Genomic DNA, 12,433 nt, shown 5'->3' with positions numbered 1-12,433 from the left:
TCTCCCCAAGAGATCTCATGGGTAAATGCTTCTATCGGAGTTGAAACGGAGCCTTAATTCAACATTTGAAAAAAAATTACCCTTTTTGTTGGAAATTTTCACAAGTTTTTGCCTTATATTCGTACATCTCTCAGTATTTTGATAGTATCACCCTCTAAACACCTCGGATATACCTGATATTTTATACATAGAAGCCTAGGACATAAAGCTATAACTTTCGTGCCCATGACCCTCGCATATTTTTTACTATTCACTTTCAAAACATTGCTCGAATTCATATTAGAGAAATCGAAGATTTCTGAAAGGGGTACCCCTTTGGTGAATTGGAGATTTAACCAATTTCTCCGAAATGTATTACACTGGTGTTCAACTCGTTCGATATTTCTCCCCAAGAGAGCTCATGGGTAAATTCTTCTATCGGAGTTGAAACGGAGCCTTAATTCAACATTTGAAAAAAAATTACCCTTTTTGTTGGAAATTTTCACAAGTTTTTGCCTTATATTCGTTCATCTCTCAGTATTTTGATAGTATCACCCTCTAAACACCTCGGATATACCCGATATTTTATACATAGAAGCCTAGGACATAAAGCTATAACTTTCGTGCCCATGACCCTCGCATATTTTTTACTATTCACTTTCAAAACATTGCTCGAATTCATATTAGAGAAATCGAAGATTTCTGAAAGGGGTACCCCTTTGGTGAATTGGAGATTTAACCAATTTCTCCGAAATGTATTACACTGGTGTTCAACTCGTTCGATATTTCTCCCCAAGAGATCTCACGGGTAAATGCTTCTATTGGAGTTGAAACGGAGCCTTAATTCAACATTTGAAAAAATATTCCCCTTTTAGTTGGCAATTTTCACAAGTTTTTGCCTTATATTCGTACATCTCTCTGTATTTTGATAGTATCACCCTCTAAACACCTCGGATATACACGATATTTTATACATAGAAGCCTGAGACATAAAGCTATAACTTTCGTGCCCATGACCCTCGCATATTTTTTACTATTCACTTTCAAAACATTGCTCGAATTCATATTAGAGAAATCGAAGATTTCTGAAAGGGGTACCCCTTTGGTGAATTGGAGATTTCACCAATTTCTCCGAAATGTATTACACTGGTGTTCAACTCGTTCGATATTTCTCCCCAAGAGATCTCATGGGTAAATGCTTCTATTGGAGTTGAAACGGAGCCTTAATTCAACATTTGAAAAAAATTTACCCTTTTTGTTGGAAATTTTCACAAGTTTTTGCCTAATATTCGTACATCTCTCAGTATTTTGATAGTATCACCCTCTATACACCTCGGATATACACGTTATTTTATACATGGAAGCCTGAGACATAAAGCTATAACTTTCGTGCCCATGACCCTCGCATATTTTTTACTATTCACTTTCAAAACATTGCTCGAATTCATATTAGAGAAATAGAAGATTTCTGAATGGGGTACCCCTTTGGTGAATTGGAGATTTCACCAATTTCTCCGAAATGTATTACACTGGTGTTCAACTAGTTCGATATTTCTCCCCAAGAGATCTCACGGGTAAATGCTTCTATTGGAGTTCAAACGGAGCCTTAATTCAACATTTGAAAAAAAAATTACCCTTTTTGTTGGAAATTTTCACAAGTTTTTGCCTTATATTCGTACATCTCTCAGTATTTTGATAGTATCACCCTCTAAACACCTCGGATATACACGATATTTTATAAATAGAAGCCTAAGACATAAAGCTATAACTTTCGTGCCCATGACCCTCGCATATTTTTTACTATTCACTTTCAAAACATTACTCGAATTCATATTAGAGAAATCGAAGATTTCTGAAAGGGGTACCCCTTTGGTGAATTGGAGATTTCACCAATTTCTCCGAAATGTATTACACTGGTGTTCAACTCGTTCGATATTTCTCCCCAAGAGATCTCATGGGTAAATGCTTCTATTGGAGTTGAAACGGAGCCTTAATTCAACATTTGAAAAAAAATTACCCTTTTTGTTGGAAATTTTCACAAGTATTTGCCTTATATTCGTACATCTCTCAGTATTTTGATAGTATCACCCTCTATACACCTCGGATATACACGTTATTTTATACATAGAAGCCTGAGACATAAAGCTATTACTTTCGTGCCCATCACCCTCGCATATTTTTTACTATTCACTTTCAAAACATTGCTCGAATTCATATTAGAGAAATAGAAGATTTCTAAATGGGGTACCCCTTTGGTGAATTGGAGATTTCACCAATTTCTCCGAAATGTATTACACTGGTGTTCAACTCGTTCGATATTTCTCCCCAAGAGATCTCACGGGTAAATGCTTCTATTGGAGTTGAAACGGAGCGTTAATTCAACATTTGAAAAAAAATTACCCTTTTTGTTGGAAATTTTCACAAGTTTTTGCCTTTTATTCGTACATCTCTTAGTATTTTGATAGTATCACCCTCTAAATACCTCGGATATACACGATATTTAATACATAGAAGCCTGAGACATAAAGCTATAACTTTCGTGCCCATGACCCTCGCATATTTTTACTATTCACTTTCAAAACATTGCTCGAATTCATATTAGAGAAATAGAAGATTTCTGAATGGGGTACCCCTTTGGTGAATTGGAGATTTCACCAATTTCTCCGAAATGTATTACACTGGTGTTCAACTCGTTCGATATTTCTCCCCAAGAGATCTCATGGGTAAATGCTTCTATCGGAGTTGAAACGGAGCCTTAATTCAACATTTGAAAAAAAATTACCCTTTTTGTTGGAAATTTTCACAAGTTTTTGCCTTATATTCGTACATCTCTCAGTATTTTGATAGTATCACCCTCTAAACACCTCGGATATACCTGATATTTTATACATAGAAGCCTAGGACATAAAGCTATAACTTTCGTGCCCATGACCCTCGCATATTTTTTACTATTCACTTTCAAAACATTGCTCGAATTCATATTAGAGAAATCGAAGATTTCTGAAAGGGGTACCCCTTTGGTGAATTGGAGATTTAACCAATTTCTCCGAAATGTATTACACTGGTGTTCAACTCGTTCGATATTTCTCCCCAAGAGAGCTCATGGGTAAATTCTTCTATCGGAGTTGAAACGGAGCCTTAATTCAACATTTGAAAAAAAATTACCCTTTTTGTTGGAAATTTTCACAAGTTTTTGCCTTATATTCGTTCATCTCTCAGTATTTTGATAGTATCACCCTCTAAACACCTCGGATATACCCGATATTTTATACATAGAAGCCTAGGACATAAAGCTATAACTTTCGTGCCCATGACCCTCGCATATTTTTTACTATTCACTTTCAAAACATTGCTCGAATTCATATTAGAGAAATCGAAGATTTCTGAAAGGGGTACCCCTTTGGTGAATTGGAGATTTAACCAATTTCTCCGAAATGTATTACACTGGTGTTCAACTCGTTCGATATTTCTCCCCAAGAGATCTCACGGGTAAATGCTTCTATTGGAGTTGAAACGGAGCCTTAATTCAACATTTGAAAAAATATTCCCCTTTTAGTTGGCAATTTTCACAAGTTTTTGCCTTATATTCGTACATCTCTCTGTATTTTGATAGTATCACCCTCTAAACACCTCGGATATACACGATATTTTATACATAGAAGCCTGAGACATAAAGCTATAACTTTCGTGCCCATGACCCTCGCATATTTTTTACTATTCACTTTCAAAACATTGCTCGAATTCATATTAGAGAAATCGAAGATTTCTGAAAGGGGTACCCCTTTGGTGAATTGGAGATTTCACCAATTTCTCCGAAATGTATTACACTGGTGTTCAACTCGTTCGATATTTCTCCCCAAGAGATCTCATGGGTAAATGCTTCTATTGGAGTTGAAACGGAGCCTTAATTCAACATTTGAAAAAAATTTACCCTTTTTGTTGGAAATTTTCACAAGTTTTTGCCTAATATTCGTACATCTCTCAGTATTTTGATAGTATCACCCTCTATACACCTCGGATATACACGTTATTTTATACATGGAAGCCTGAGACATAAAGCTATAACTTTCGTGCCCATGACCCTCGCATATTTTTTATTATTCACTTTCAAAACATTGCTCGAATTCATATTAGAGAAATAGAAGATTTCTAAATGGGGTACCCCTTTGGTGAATTGGAGATTTCACCAATTTCTCCGAAATGTATTACACTGGTGTTCAACTCGTTCGATATTTCTCCCCAAGAGATCTCACGGGTAAATGCTTCTATTGGAGTTGAAACGGAGCGTTAATTCAACATTTGAAAAAAAATTACCCTTTTTGTTGGAAATTTTCACAAGTTTTTGCCTTTTATTCGTACATCTCTTAGTATTTTGATAGTATCACCCTCTAAATACCTCGGATATACACGATATTTAATACATAGAAGCCTGAGACATAAAGCTATAACTTTCGTGCCCATGACCCTCGCATATTTTTACTATTCACTTTCAAAACATTGCTCGAATTCATATTAGAGAAATAGAAGATTTCTGAATGGGGTACCCCTTTGGTGAATTGGAGATTTCACCAATTTCTCCGAAATGTATTACACTGGTGTTCAACTCGTTCGATATTTCTCCCCAAGAGATCTCATGGGTAAATGCTTCTATCGGAGTTGAAACGGAGCCTTAATTCAACATTTGAAAAAAAATTACCCTTTTTGTTGGAAATTTTCACAAGTTTTTGCCTTATATTCGTACATCTCTCAGTATTTTGATAGTATCACCCTCTAAACACCTCGGATATACCCGATATTTTATACATAGAAGCCTAGGACATAAAGCTATAACTTTCGTGCCCATGACCCTCGCATATTTTTTACTATTCACTTTCAAAACATTGCTCGAATTCATATTAGAGAAATCGAAGATTTCTGAAAGGGGTACCCCTTTGGTGAATTGGAGATTTAACCAATTTCTCCGAAATGTATTACACTGGTGTTCAACTCGTTCGATATTTCTCCCCAAGAGATCTCATGGGTAAATGCTTCTATCGGAGTTGAAACGGAGCCTTAATTCAACATTTGAAAAAAAATTACCCTTTTTGTTGGAAATTTTCACAAGTTTTTGCCTTATATTCGTACATCTCTCAGTATTTTGATAGTATCACCCTCTAAACACCTCGGATATACCCGATATTTTATACATAGAAGCCTAGGACATAAAGCTATAACTTTCGTGCCCATGACCCTCGCATATTTTTTACTATTCACTTTCAAAACATTGCTCGAATTCATATTAGAGAAATCGAAGATTTCTGAAAGGGGTACCCCTTTGGTGAATTGGAGATTTAACCAATTTCTCCGAAATGTATTACACTGGTGTTCAACTCGTTCGATATTTCTCCCCAAGAGATCTCATGGGTAAATGCTTCTATCGGAGTTGAAACGGAGCCTTAATTCAACATTTGAAAAAAAATTACCCTTTTTGTTGGAAATTTTCACAAGTTTTTGCCTTATATTCGTACATCTCTCAGTATTTTGATAGTATCACCCTCTAAACACCTCGGATATACCCGATATTTTATACATAGAAGCCTAGGACATAAAGCTATAACTTTCGTGCCCATGACCCTCGCATATTTTTTACTATTCACTTTCAAAACATTGCTCGAATTCATATTAGAGAAATCGAAGATTTCTGAAAGGGGTACCCCTTTGGTGAATTGGAGATTTAACCAATTTCTCCGAAATGTATTACACTGGTGTTCAACTCGTTCGATATTTCTCCCCAAGAGATCTCACGGGTAAATGCTTCTATTGGAGTTGAAACGGAGCCTTAATTCAACATTTGAAAAAATATTCCCCTTTTAGTTGGCAATTTTCACAAGTTTTTGCCTTATATTCGTACATCTCTCTGTATTTTGATAGTATCACCCTCTAAACACCTCGGATATACACGATATTTTATACATAGAAGCCTGAGACATAAAGCTATAACTTTCGTGCCCATGACCCTCTCATATTTTTTACTATTCACTTTCAAAACATTGCTCGAATTCATATTAGAGAAATCGAAGATTTCTGAAAGGGGTACCCCTTTGGTGAATTGGAGATTTCACCAATTTCTCCGAAATGTATTACACTGGTGTTCAACTCGTTCGATATTTCTCCCCAAGAGATCTCATGGGTAAATGCTTCTATTGGAGTTGAAACGGAGCCTTAATTCAACATTTGAAAAAAATTTACCCTTTTTGTTGGAAATTTTCACAAGTTTTTGCCTAATATTCGTACATCTCTCAGTATTTTGATAGTATCACCCTCTATACACCTCGGATATACACGTTATTTTATACATGGAAGCCTGAGACATAAAGCTATAACTTTCGTGCCCATGACCCTCGCATATTTTTTATTATTCACTTTCAAAACATTGCTCGAATTCATATTAGAGAAATAGAAGATTTCTAAATGGGGTACCCCTTTGGTGAATTGGAGATTTCACCAATTTCTCCGAAATGTATTACACTGGTGTTCAACTCGTTCGATATTTCTCCCCAAGAGATCTCACGGGTAAATGCTTCTATTGGAGTTGAAACGGAGCGTTAATTCAACATTTGAAAAAAAATTACCCTTTTTGTTGGAAATTTTCACAAGTTTTTGCCTTTTATTCGTACATCTCTTAGTATTTTGATAGTATCACCCTCTAAATACCTCGGATATACACGATATTTAATACATAGAAGCCTGAGACATAAAGCTATAACTTTCGTGCCCATGACCCTCGCATATTTTTACTATTCACTTTCAAAACATTGCTCGAATTCATATTAGAGAAATAGAAGATTTCTGAATGGGGTACCCCTTTGGTGAATTGGAGATTTCACCAATTTCTCCGAAATGTATTACACTGGTGTTCAACTCGTTCGATATTTCTCCCCAAGAGATCTCATGGGTAAATGCTTCTATCGGAGTTGAAACGGAGCCTTAATTCAACATTTGAAAAAAATTACCCTTTTTGTTGGAAATTTTCACAAGTTTTTGCCTTATATTCGTACATCTCTCAGTATTTTGATAGTATCACCCTCTAAACACCTCGGATATACCCGATATTTTATACATAGAAGCCTAGGACATAAAGCTATAACTTTCGTGCCCATGACCCTCGCATATTTTTTACTATTCACTTTCAAAACATTGCTCGAATTCATATTAGAGAAATCGAAGATTTCTGAAAGGGGTACCCCTTTGGTGAATTGGAGATTTAACCAATTTCTCCGAAATGTATTACACTGGTGTTCAACTCGTTCGATATTTCTCCCCAAGAGATCTCACGGGTAAATGCTTCTATTGGAGTTGAAACGGAGCCTTAATTCAACATTTGAAAAAATATTCCCCTTTTAGTTGGCAATTTTCACAAGTTTTTGCCTTATATTCGTACATCTCTCTGTATTTTGATAGTATCACCCTCTAAACACCTCGGATATACACGATATTTTATACATAGAAGCCTGAGACATAAAGCTATAACTTTCGTGCCCATGACCCTCGCATATTTTTTACTATTCACTTTCAAAACATTGCTCGAATTCATATTAGAGAAATCGAAGATTTCTGAAAGGGGTACCCCTTTGGTGAATTGGAGATTTCACCAATTTCTCCGAAATGTATTACACTGGTGTTCAACTCGTTCGATATTTCTCCCCAAGAGATCTCATGGGTAAATGCTTCTATTGGAGTTGAAACGGAGCCTTAATTCAACATTTGAAAAAAATTTACCCTTTTTGTTGGAAATTTTCACAAGTTTTTGCCTAATATTCGTACATCTCTCAGTATTTTGATAGTATCACCCTCTATACACCTCGGATATACACGTTATTTTATACATGGAAGCCTGAGACATAAAGCTATAACTTTCGTGCCCATGACCCTCGCATATTTTTTATTATTCACTTTCAAAACATTGCTCGAATTCATATTAGAGAAATAGAAGATTTCTAAATGGGGTACCCCTTTGCTGAATTGGAGATTTCACCAATTTCTCCGAAATGTATTACACTGGTGTTCAACTCGTTCGATATTTCTCCCCAAGAGATCTCACGGGTAAATGCTTCTATTGGAGTTGAAACGGAGCGTTAATTCAACATTTGAAAAAAAATTACCCTTTTTGTTGGAAATTTTCACAAGTTTTTGCCTTTTATTCGTACATCTCTTAGTATTTTGATAGTATCACCCTCTAAATACCTCGGATATACACGATATTTAATACATAGAAGCCTGAGACATAAAGCTATAACTTTCGTGCCCATGACCCTCGCATATTTTTACTATTCACTTTCAAAACATTGCTCGAATTCATATTAGAGAAATAGAAGATTTCTGAATGGGGTACCCCTTTGGTGAATTGGAGATTTCACCAATTTCTCCGAAATGTATTACACTGGTGTTCAACTCGTTCGATATTTCTCCCCAAGAGATCTCATGGGTAAATGCTTCTATCGGAGTTGAAACGGAGCCTTAATTCAACATTTGAAAAAAAATTACCCTTTTTGTTGGAAATTTTCACAAGTTTTTGCCTTATATTCGTACATCTCTCAGTATTTTGATAGTATCACCCTCTAAACACCTCGGATATACCCGATATTTTATACATAGAAGCCTAGGACATAAAGCTATAACTTTCGTGCCCATGACCCTCGCATATTTTTTACTATTCACTTTCAAAACATTGCTCGAATTCATATTAGAGAAATCGAAGATTTCTGAAAGGGGTACCCCTTTGGTGAATTGGAGATTTAACCAATTTCTCCGAAATGTATTACACTGGTGTTCAACTCGTTCGATATTTCTCCCCAAGAGATCTCATGGGTAAATGCTTCTATCGGAGTTGAAACGGAGCCTTAATTCAACATTTGAAAAAAAATTACCCTTTTTGTTGGAAATTTTCACAAGTTTTTGCCTTATATTCGTACATCTCTCAGTATTTTGATAGTATCACCCTCTAAACACCTCGGATATACCCGATATTTTATACATAGAAGCCTAGGACATAAAGCTATAACTTTCGTGCCCATGACCCTCGCATATTTTTTACTATTCACTTTCAAAACATTGCTCGAATTCATATTAGAGAAATCGAAGATTTCTGAAAGGGGTACCCCTTTGGTGAATTGGAGATTTAACCAATTTCTCCGAAATGTATTACACTGGTGTTCAACTCGTTCGATATTTCTCCCCAAGAGATCTCATGGGTAAATGCTTCTATCGGAGTTGAAACGGAGCCTTAATTCAACATTTGAAAAAAAATTACCCTTTTTGTTGGAAATTTTCACAAGTTTTTGCCTTATATTCGTACATCTCTCAGTATTTTGATAGTATCACCCTCTAAACACCTCGGATATACCCGATATTTTATACATAGAAGCCTAGGACATAAAGCTATAACTTTCGTGCCCATGACCCTCGCATATTTTTTACTATTCACTTTCAAAACATTGCTCGAATTCATATTAGAGAAATCGAAGATTTCTGAAAGGGGTACCCCTTTGGTGAATTGGAGATTTAACCAATTTCTCCGAAATGTATTACACTGGTGTTCAACTCGTTCGATATTTCTCCCCAAGAGATCTCACGGGTAAATGCTTCTATTGGAGTTGAAACGGAGCCTTAATTCAACATTTGAAAAAATATTCCCCTTTTAGTTGGCAATTTTCACAAGTTTTTGCCTTATATTCGTACATCTCTCTGTATTTTGATAGTATCACCCTCTAAACACCTCGGATATACCCGATATTTTATACATAGAAGCCTAGGACATAAAGCTATAACTTTCGTGCCCATGACCCTCGCATATTTTTTACTATTCACTTTCAAAACATTGCTCGAATTCATATTAGAGAAATCGAAGATTTCTGAAAGGGGTACCCCTTTGGTGAATTGGAGATTTAACCAATTTCTCCGAAATGTATTACACTGGTGTTCAACTCGTTCGATATTTCTCCCCAAGAGATCTCATGGGTAAATGCTTCTATCGGAGTTGAAACGGAGCCTTAATTCAACATTTGAAAAAAAATTACCCTTTTTGTTGGAAATTTTCACAAGTTTTTGCCTTATATTCGTACATCTCTCAGTATTTTGATAGTATCACCCTCTAAACACCTCGGATATACCCGATATTTTATACATAGAAGCCTAGGACATAAAGCTATAACTTTCGTGCCCATGACCCTCGCATATTTTTTACTATTCACTTTCAAAACATTGCTCGAATTCATATTAGAGAAATCGAAGATTTCTGAAAGGGGTACCCCTTTGGTGAATTGGAGATTTAACCAATTTCTCCGAAATGTATTACACTGGTGTTCAACTCGTTCGATATTTCTCCCCAAGAGATCTCACGGGTAAATGCTTCTATTGGAGTTGAAACGGAGCCTTAATTCAACATTTGAAAAAATATTCCCCTTTTAGTTGGCAATTTTCACAAGTTTTTGCCTTATATTCGTACATCTCTCTGTATTTTGATAGTATCACCCTCTAAACACCTCGGATATACACGATATTTTATACATAGAAGCCTGAGACATAAAGCTATAACTTTCGTGCCCATGACCCTCTCATATTTTTTACTATTCACTTTCAAAACATTGCTCGAATTCATATTAGAGAAATCGAAGATTTCTGAAAGGGGTACCCCTTTGGTGAATTGGAGATTTCACCAATTTCTCCGAAATGTATTACACTGGTGTTCAACTCGTTCGATATTTCTCCCCAAGAGATCTCATGGGTAAATGCTTCTATTGGAGTTGAAACGGAGCCTTAATTCAACATTTGAAAAAAATTTACCCTTTTTGTTGGAAATTTTCACAAGTTTTTGCCTAATATTCGTACATCTCTCAGTATTTTGATAGTATCACCCTCTATACACCTCGGATATACACGTTATTTTATACATGGAAGCCTGAGACATAAAGCTATAACTTTCGTGCCCATGACCCTCGCATATTTTTTATTATTCACTTTCAAAACATTGCTCGAATTCATATTAGAGAAATAGAAGATTTCTAAATGGGGTACCCCTTTGGTGAATTGGAGATTTCACCAATTTCTCCGAAATGTATTACACTGGTGTTCAACTCGTTCGATATTTCTCCCCAAGAGATCTCACGGGTAAATGCTTCTATTGGAGTTGAAACGGAGCGTTAATTCAACATTTGAAAAAAAATTACCCTTTTTGTTGGAAATTTTCACAAGTTTTTGCCTTTTATTCGTACATCTCTTAGTATTTTGATAGTATCACCCTCTAAATACCTCGGATATACACGATATTTAATACATAGAAGCCTGAGACATAAAGCTATAACTTTCGTGCCCATGACCCTCGCATATTTTTACTATTCACTTTCAAAACATTGCTCGAATTCATATTAGAGAAATAGAAGATTTCTGAATGGGGTACCCCTTTGGTGAATTGGAGATTTCACCAATTTCTCCGAAATGTATTACACTGGTGTTCAACTCGTTCGATATTTCTCCCCAAGTGATCTCATGGGTAAATGCTTCTATCGGAGTTGAAACGGAGCCTTAATTCAACATTTGAAAAAAATTACCCTTTTTGTTGGAAATTTTCACAAGTTTTTGCCTTATATTCGTACATCTCTCATTATTTTGATAGTATCACCCTCTAAACACCTCGGATATACCCGATATTTTATACATAGAAGCCTAGGACATAAAGCTATAACTTTCGTGCCCATGACCCTCGCATATTTTTTACTATTCACTTTCAAAACATTGCTCGAATTCATATTAGAGAAATCGAAGATTTCTGAAAGGGGTACCCCTTTGGTGAATTGGAGATTTAACCAATTTCTCCGAAATGTATTACACTGGTGTTCAACTCGTTCGATATTTCTCCCCAAGAGATCTCACGGGTAAATGCTTCTATTGGAGTTGAAACGGAGCCTTAATTCAACATTTGAAAAAATATTCCCCTTTTAGTTGGCAATTTTCACAAGTTTTTGCCTTATATTCGTACATCTCTCTGTATTTTGATAGTATCACCCTCTAAACACCTCGGATATACACGATATTTTATACATAGAAGCCTGAGACATAAAGCTATAACTTTCGTGCCCATGACCCTCTCATATTTTTTACTATTCACTTTCAAAACATTGCTCGAATTCATATTAGAGAAATCGAAGATTTCTGAAAGGGGTACCCCTTTGGTGAATTGGAGATTTCACCAATTTCTCCGAAATGTATTACACTGGTGTTCAACTCGTTCGATATTTCTCCCCAAGAGATCTCATGGGTAAATGCTTCTATTGGAGTTGAAACGGAGCCTTAATTCAACATTTGAAAAAAATTTACCCTTTTTGTTGGAAATTTTCACAAGTTTTTGCCTAATATTCGTACATCTCTCAGTATTTTGATAGTATCACCCTCTATACACCTCGGATATACACGTTATTTT

This window comes from Humulus lupulus, chromosome X (genome assembly GCF_963169125.1).
Source record: "Humulus lupulus chromosome X, drHumLupu1.1, whole genome shotgun sequence".
Lineage (NCBI taxonomy): Eukaryota > Viridiplantae > Streptophyta > Magnoliopsida > Rosales > Cannabaceae > Humulus > Humulus lupulus.
This window is presented reverse-complemented; position numbering follows the sequence as displayed.